Here is an 8,186-nt window from a genome sequence, read left to right as displayed (position 1 = left end):
GTGAGACATGGTGGTGGCAGCATCATGCTGTGGGGATGTTTTTCAGCAGCCGGGACTGGGAAACTGGTCAGAGCTGAGGCAAAGATGGATGGTGCTAAATACAGGGATAGTCTTGTGCAAAACCTGCACCATTCTGTGCGTGATTTGAGGCTAGAATGTAGATTCACCTTCCAGCAGGACAATGAACCCAAACACACTGCTAAAGCAACACTTGAGTGGTTTAAAGGGAAACATGTAAATGTGTTAGAATGGCTTAGTCAAAGCCCAGATCTCAATCCATAAGAAAATCTGTGGTCAAACCTAAAGATTGCTGGTCACAAGCACAAACCATCGAACTTGAAGGAGCTGGAGCAGTTTTGCAAGGAGGAATGGGCAAAAATCCCGGTGGTAAGATTTTGCAGCCCCATTAAAGTGAATGGGTCCGCACCAGAGCCGCAAAAACTGCGGCTCAGATGCGGACCCGAAAAATGGTCATGTGCATGAGGCCTAAAGCTAGAGATTCTCTCCCAAGAATTCTGTTTGTGTCAGCTTACAGTGTACAAAGTCTACAAATTGAATCTATTTTGAAAAAAAATTGGAGGATATTAACTAGTAATTTTGAGAACATAGAGGAATTTAAGACCCCTTCTATCTGTTCCTATCGCAGAAACCGTAATTTGGGGGACAGACTGGTTAAATCAGATGTTGGTTCTTCTAAAGTAAGTTGTGGCACATATTTTGGTTCAACTCGCAAGGGTTGTTATCCGTGCCACAACTATGTGAATTGTTTTTTGATGCTGCGGGGGGACTCTTTTATGAATCCCTCCTCTGGCAAAATGATAAAAATCCACCAATTCTTAACATGTGACTCTACATTTGTAGTGTACTTACTTTCCTGTCCTTGCAACTTATATGTTGGGGAGACCACTTGAGATGTAAAAACCCGGCTAAACCAACATAGATACTCCATTAGGAAGCAAAAGTTGGAATTACCTATGCCAAAACATTTTACGGAGGCTAAACACTCAGAAAGAGAACTACGGTTTAGGATTTTAGAACAAGTACATAAATTAAGATGTGGTGGAGATAGGACAGTCATACTTAAGAAAAGGGAACTTTATTGTATTTTTATATTACAGACCCTAAAACATATAGGCCTGAATGTGGAATTCAAAGTTTTCTAATTTATATTTTTGTCACATCTTTTTTCATTTCTGATTCTTTCCGATTACCTTTTGTATGGGTTCAGACATGTGCTGTATTCTAATTTGTTTTTCTGTTGTCCCCATATAGGAATCTGCTGCAGGGATGAATTTGATGGACAGTCACACTTGATGCCGGCCTACAGGACCATACAGGCTATTTGTTAAAGGGTTATTCCCATCTTGCTATTTCATCCTCACCTGCAGCCGGCTCTGCTGTTCACTTCCTGATTTGCTGCTTCTAAGGCTGGGCGTGCTCGTTCATGCGGATATAATGAGTCATCAGTCTGGCAGCCTGCAGGGTCTGTGAGGCCCCTACCCCCTGCTGGGGAATCGTCACTCAGAGAGCTGTGATAAGTAAGCTAAGTAGACAGTAACATGTGGCTGTTCTGCAAATACAGTTTTACACACAGAACCTGTCTTATCTTTTACAAACACAATCTGTGTAGCAAAACAATAATTCACTAATATACTTTAGCCCAAAAGCATCTGTCTTCCCCAGTCCCCTACCAGCACTGTGGCTGAACCGCATCTCCTATTGCTATGAAGTGCTTTGAACAACTTGTCCTCAGGCACATGAAGAGCAAGATCTGCACCTCCATGGACCAATACCAGTTTGCTTACAGAGCACATAGGTCAACTGAAGATGCTGTCTCACTTACCCTTCACACTGCGCTGTCACACCTGGAGCAGAGAGACAGCTATGTGCGAATGCTGTTCATTGATTACAGCTCGGCCTTTAACACCATCCCTCCTAACAAGTTGGCAACGAAACTGAACAACTTGGGTCTCAGCTCACACCTGTGCAACTGGATACTGGATTTTCTTACAAAAAGACCACAAATCGTACGCATGGGCAAGCACTTTTCTTCATCCTTAAAGGGGTTGTCCCACTTCATTAATTGTGTTTAACTCAATTTACTATCCCCAATGAACATTTATTCCTATCTATGTGATTTTAAAAAATGCTTTGCTTTTCTGCAAACAGCTTCTATTAGAAGCTGTTGTTTACCTTGGTGTCCCATGGATACGGCCGGCTTTTCGCCGGCCGCATCGTTTCGCCGCGCCTGCGCACTACAGGCAGAGAAATAAGCGGCCGGCCTCTCCATTACATGAACGCGCACGACCGCGCATGCGCAGTATATCCACCGCGTCTTAGATAGAGCTGCGCATGCGCGGCCATCCGAACAGTTCGGGCGAGACAGCAGAGTGAGCGGACGGACGTCGGAGGAACGGCATACTGTAAGTATAATATCTAATGGCCCACTAATCGACCAACGATTATTGAACTCTGCAATAGAGGGGGTTCATAGTGAATTCAATGGGGGCATATTTATATATAGAACTTTGGGCAACTATATTATGTCGATTCACACTGGGGGCAACTATATCAATTTTATGCACAATGGGGGCAACTATATTATAACTATGGACACTGGAGGCAACTATATTGATTATATGCACAATGGGGGCAACTATATTTATTATATGCACAATGGGGGCAACTATATTATATCTATGGACACTGGGGGCAACTATATTATAGCTATGGGCACTGGGGGCAACTATATTATATCTATGGGCACTGGGGGCAACTATATTATAGCTATGGACACTGGGGGCAACTATATTATATTTATGGAAACTGGGGGCAACTATATTCTATGTATGGAAACTGGGGGCAACTATATTATATCTATGGGCACTGGGGCAAACTATGAGTTTTATGCACAATGGGGGCAACTATATGAATTATATGCACAATGGAGGCAACTATATTATATCTATGGACACTGGGGGCAACTATATGAATTTATATGCACAATGGGGGCAACTATATTATATCTATGGACACTGGGGGCAACTATATTATATGTATGTAAACTGGGGGCAACTATATTATATCTATGGGCCCTGGGGGCAACTATATTATAGCTATGGGCACTGGGGGCAACTATATTATAGCTATGGACACTGGGGGCAACTATATTATATCTATGGACACTGGGGGCAACTATATTATATGTATGCACACTGGGGGCAACTATATTATATGTATGCACACTGGGGGCAACTATATGAATTTTATGCACAATGGGGGCAACTATATTATATCTATGTACACTGGGGGCAACTATATTATGGGGGCGGATGGAGGAGGCACTTATGGGGGCGGATGGAGGAGGCACTTATGGGGGCGGATGGAGGAGGTACTTATGGGGGCAGATATGCAGAGATGTGTATGTGGCGGTTTAGAATCAATGCGGGTGAAATATAGAATCAGATGTAGCAGAGCTACATAAGCGCTGTTCAGTCACAGTACTAATGGTGAAGGAAATAGAAGGATTTAGCAGAGATGTGTATGTGGCGGTTTAGAATCAATGCTGGTGAAAGAGAAACAGATGAAGCAGAGCTGAATATGCGGCTGTTCTGACACAGTGCTGGTTGAATAGAAAAACAGATGTAGCAGCGCTGTATATGTGGCAGGTCAGCATCAATGCTGGCAAAAGAGAAACAGATGTAGTAGAGCTGAATATGCGGCTGTTCTGATACAGTGCTGTTTGAAGAGAGAAACAGATGTAGTAGAGCTGAAAATGCTGCTGTTCTGACACAGTGCTGGTTGAAGAGATAAACAGACAGATGTAGCAGAGCTGAATATGCGGGTGTTCTGACACAGTGCTGTTTGAAGACAGAAACAGATGTAGTAGAGCTGAATATGCTGCTGTTCTGATACAGTGCTGGTTGAAGAGATAAACAGTCAGATGTAGCAGAGCTGTATATGCATCTATAAAGATACATAGTGTGAGGTTTATACACAACTGGAGTACAGCTGTAATGGAAACAAATCTGCATCAGTGCTGGTGGGTGGGGGATGGTCAAGCTTTTGGGCTAATGTATAATATGGAATTATAGTTTTTGATGCACATAATGGGTTTGTAAAAGATTAGACAGAGATTTTATGTGTAAAACTGTACACTGAGCTCACTTCACCTGGCTCTGAGTGACCATTCCCCTCACAGACACTGCATACTGATGAGTCATACTCTTCACATGAACGAGCACATAAGAACTCAGTGCTCAGTGTGATGTCATAAGGAGGTGTGGCCGGCCTTCACTCTAGCTGCCTAAGCCCGCCCAGCCTTAGCTGCAGAAAACCAGGAAGTTACCAGCCGAGCTGGCTGCAGGTGAAGCTGATTTAGCAAAGTGGGAAAACCCCTTTAACACTAAACACTGGGGTACCGCAAGGCTGTGTGTTAAACCCTCTCCTTTACTCCCTCTTCACAAATGACTATAAACCTATTCACAATACCAATACCATTATAAAATTTGCAGATGACACGACCGTGATAGGCCTGATCTCCACCAATGATGAAACAGCCTATAGGAAAGAGGTTGAGAACCTAGAGAGATGTAGTAAGAACAACAACCTCCTACTCAATACCAAGAAAACAAAGGAGCTAATTCTGGATTTTAGGAAGAAGAAATGAAATGGACACCATCCCATTAGCATTAATGGTGGAAACGTGGAGATAGTTCAAAGTTTCAGATTCTTGGGAGTTCATATTAGTCAGGACCTGTCATGGATAAAAAACACAACAGAAATTACCAAAAAAGTCCTTGAGAGGCTTTATTTTCTGAGGAGTCTGAAGAAAGCACAACTCCCAAAACAGCTGCTAGTCCATTTTTACAGGTGCACCATAGAATCTGTTATCACATACTGCATTACAGTGTGGTACTCCGGCTGCTCTTCTGAGGACAAGAAGACCCTCAAGAGCATCATCAGAATGGCTGGCAGAATCACTGGTACTCAGTTACCATCACTGGATGACATCTTCACTGCTCGCTGCAGCAACAGGGCAAAAATTATCTGCGGGGATCCAACTCACCCCGGCCACAGCCTTTTCATTCCCCTACCCTCTGGTAGGCGTCTTAGAGCCCTACATGCCCGCACCACTAGGCTGAAGAACAGCTTTTACCCCAAAACAATCAGTCTCCTAAATGCTCGGAGATTATTGCCCCTTCCTAGGATAGAAACTACCACAGACTGAAAGTGACTGCTGCATTCATGAACCCATGATGATCATCAGTGGTGTCTGATCAGTGTGTATATATACTCATAAGCACTTCCTACCTTGCTCTTGCTATATATATGCTGTGAACTGTGAATAGTAATACTTTCTAGTGCAATGTTGTTGTTTTTTTCTAGTGTAATGCTTTAGTTTAAATGTCAGTTCTTGTTCCTCTGTCCATGGCATCTAGGATTGCTCCAAACAACATTTCATTGTATTGTACATTGTATTACATTGTATTGTACAGTGACAATAAAGACATCTTATCTTATCTGATACAGCACTGCTACATCTGTTTTCCCTGAACCGCTTCATATACAGCTTAGCTACATCTGTCTCCCCCCCCAATAGCCATGTGGCTGAACCGCTTCATATACAGCTCTGCTACTTCTGTATTCCCTGAACCGCTTCTTACACAGCTCTGCTACATGTCTTCCCTGAACGGCTTCTTTTACAGCTCTGCTACATCTGTTTTCCCCAGTCCCCTACCAGCACTGTGGCTAAACCGCTTCTGATACAAATCTGTTACATCTGTCTTCCCTGAACCGCTTCATATACAGCTCTGCTACATCTATCTTCCTCTCCACTACCAGCACTGAGTTTCAATAACTTCAAATACAGCTCTGCTGCATCTTTACTCCCTGAACCGCTTCATATACAGCTCTGCTAGATCTGTCTTCCCTGAACCGCTTCATATATAGCTCTGCTACATCTGTCTTCCCTGAACCACTTCATATACAGTCCTGCTACATCTGTCTTCCCTGAACCGCTTCTTATACAGCTCTGCTACATCTGTCTTCCCCAGTCCCCTATCAGCAATGTCGCTAAACCACTTCTGATACAGCTCTGCTATATCTGTCTTACCTGAACCGCTTCATATACAGCTCTGCTACATCTGTCTTTCCTGAACTGCTTCTTATACAGCTCTTCTTTATCTGTCTTCCTCTCTACTACCAGCACTGAGTTTGAATTACTTAAGTATATAATCTCACACAGCAGCCCACCCAGTATATAATGTCACACAGCAGCCCCCAGCATACAATCCCACACAGAATCACCCCCCTCAGTATATAATCTCACACAGCACCCCCCAGTATATAATCTCACACAGACCCCTCCCCCCAGAATACAGTCCTACACAGAATCCCCCCTACATACAATTCTCAGCCCCTCCCCAGTAGTTACATCCACCTCTCCAGCACTGTCAGACTCTCTCCCCTCTCAGTGCTGCCGACCTTCCTACTCTGTAAACATTCAACCGGTGCCTGTGATAACAGAGCGCTCCGACTGCCAACCCACGTGATCTAGGGATGTCACGTGATATTGTGACATCAGAAGGTCCTTACAGAGTCTACATAGTCTGCCCTGCAAACAGAGCATGCACGGCTCTGTTTCAGACGACATGCTCGTTTATGAATGAAATGAGAGGCCGGCCACTAGATGGATGTGGTTCATTTGCGCAGGCGCGGCCCATGGAATTGTCAGGCAGCTGTGGCCATAACTATGGGAGACCAAAGGACAACAATGAAGTAGGAGGGAGAGAATTTGATCAATAAGGGTGGGAATTTGCTTATACAATATATTTACAAAAATTTATTAACAGATTAAACTGTGATCATTGTGATGGGAATAACCCTTTAAGTGTTTTGTATATGTTCGCGTACAATGTTATTATATAGGAGATCACATGAATTGCAATATTATTTTGTCCAACACTCTGGGATCATGGTTTCCTGACTTGGTCCCTCACTTGCCCTTTTTGGAACATGGGAGGTTCCGACTCGTGATACGATGATCCAGGGGTTATATATTTTTTATCCCGTGCCCAACATTTGCCATACGTAATTATGTATGTGTGGTTTTCTCCAGGACTTGGATCTAGGACTCTGGGTCCCATAAATGTGACACCAGATTCCCTCTCCTAATTTGGTGTTGTGTCCACTTTTAGGGTGATCCCTGGGAGGACACTTTACCCCCTGGTTTTAATATAGACCGTTTCATTTGAGGCCGCCTATGGTTGTCATGGTGATGGTGGTGTCGTCGCTGGCATATTTATGCGGACGACGATTTCTTCCTGAAACTGGAATACAGGTGACTGTGGTGCTCATAAGTACCCTTATTTCCTCCATCTAGGCCTTTGTGCAATACATATACAGGTGTTGATAATTTTAGGCTGATTTGGTTCATTTATAATGTATTCATGGCTATGGGATCTCCCAGTGGGTGTATCTGCACGTTTTGGGCAGGTGCATGCGCTCTGGGCTTCTCTGAAGCCGTGGCCACCTTTGTTGTGGTCTCCTATGCTTACTTATAGTGTTAATCCCGTCTCTCACCAGAGGACGGACTCGCGGCGCTTGCACAGACCGCATTTCCTGACGCTGACTGGGTCCTGCTTATCTTCGTCACCATGTGATACTGCTCAATTGTTTTTCAGCAGTTTTTATTGAGCACATCATGTACATCTGATTTTCTTTTTATATTATAATCACGTCCCTTTACTAATCATGGATATAATATGGATTTTATGTGGATATTTTTATTATAGACACTTTTATAAATCACGCAATGGAAAATGATGAATAATGTCATGGATAAGATGAATTTGAACACTTTTATATTTGAAGATTTTCTTTATAATCATGACTTTTGGATCAATTATGTAATAATTTTTTTTTAATTAAGTTTGCTATATATGTATCGCACTTTGCACATGTCACTACAGCTTGACAAAGGCTCCATTGAGTAAAGCTGAAACGTTGCTGCTAGATGGGTTAATAAACCATCCACTTTTTTTCACTGAACTTTTGGAGTGCTGCTTTCTTTTACCCAATATATATATATATATATATCATCCTCTTTATGCATGTTGTCTTACTCCAAGCTGTATAGGCTCGAAAGCCTACTACCAATTAAGCATATTAGGTGATGTGCATCT

This window comes from Bufo bufo, chromosome 5 (genome assembly GCF_905171765.1).
Source record: "Bufo bufo chromosome 5, aBufBuf1.1, whole genome shotgun sequence".
Lineage (NCBI taxonomy): Eukaryota > Metazoa > Chordata > Amphibia > Anura > Bufonidae > Bufo > Bufo bufo.
The sequence above is the reverse complement of the archived record's forward strand: the minus strand, read 5'-3'. Positions refer to the sequence as shown.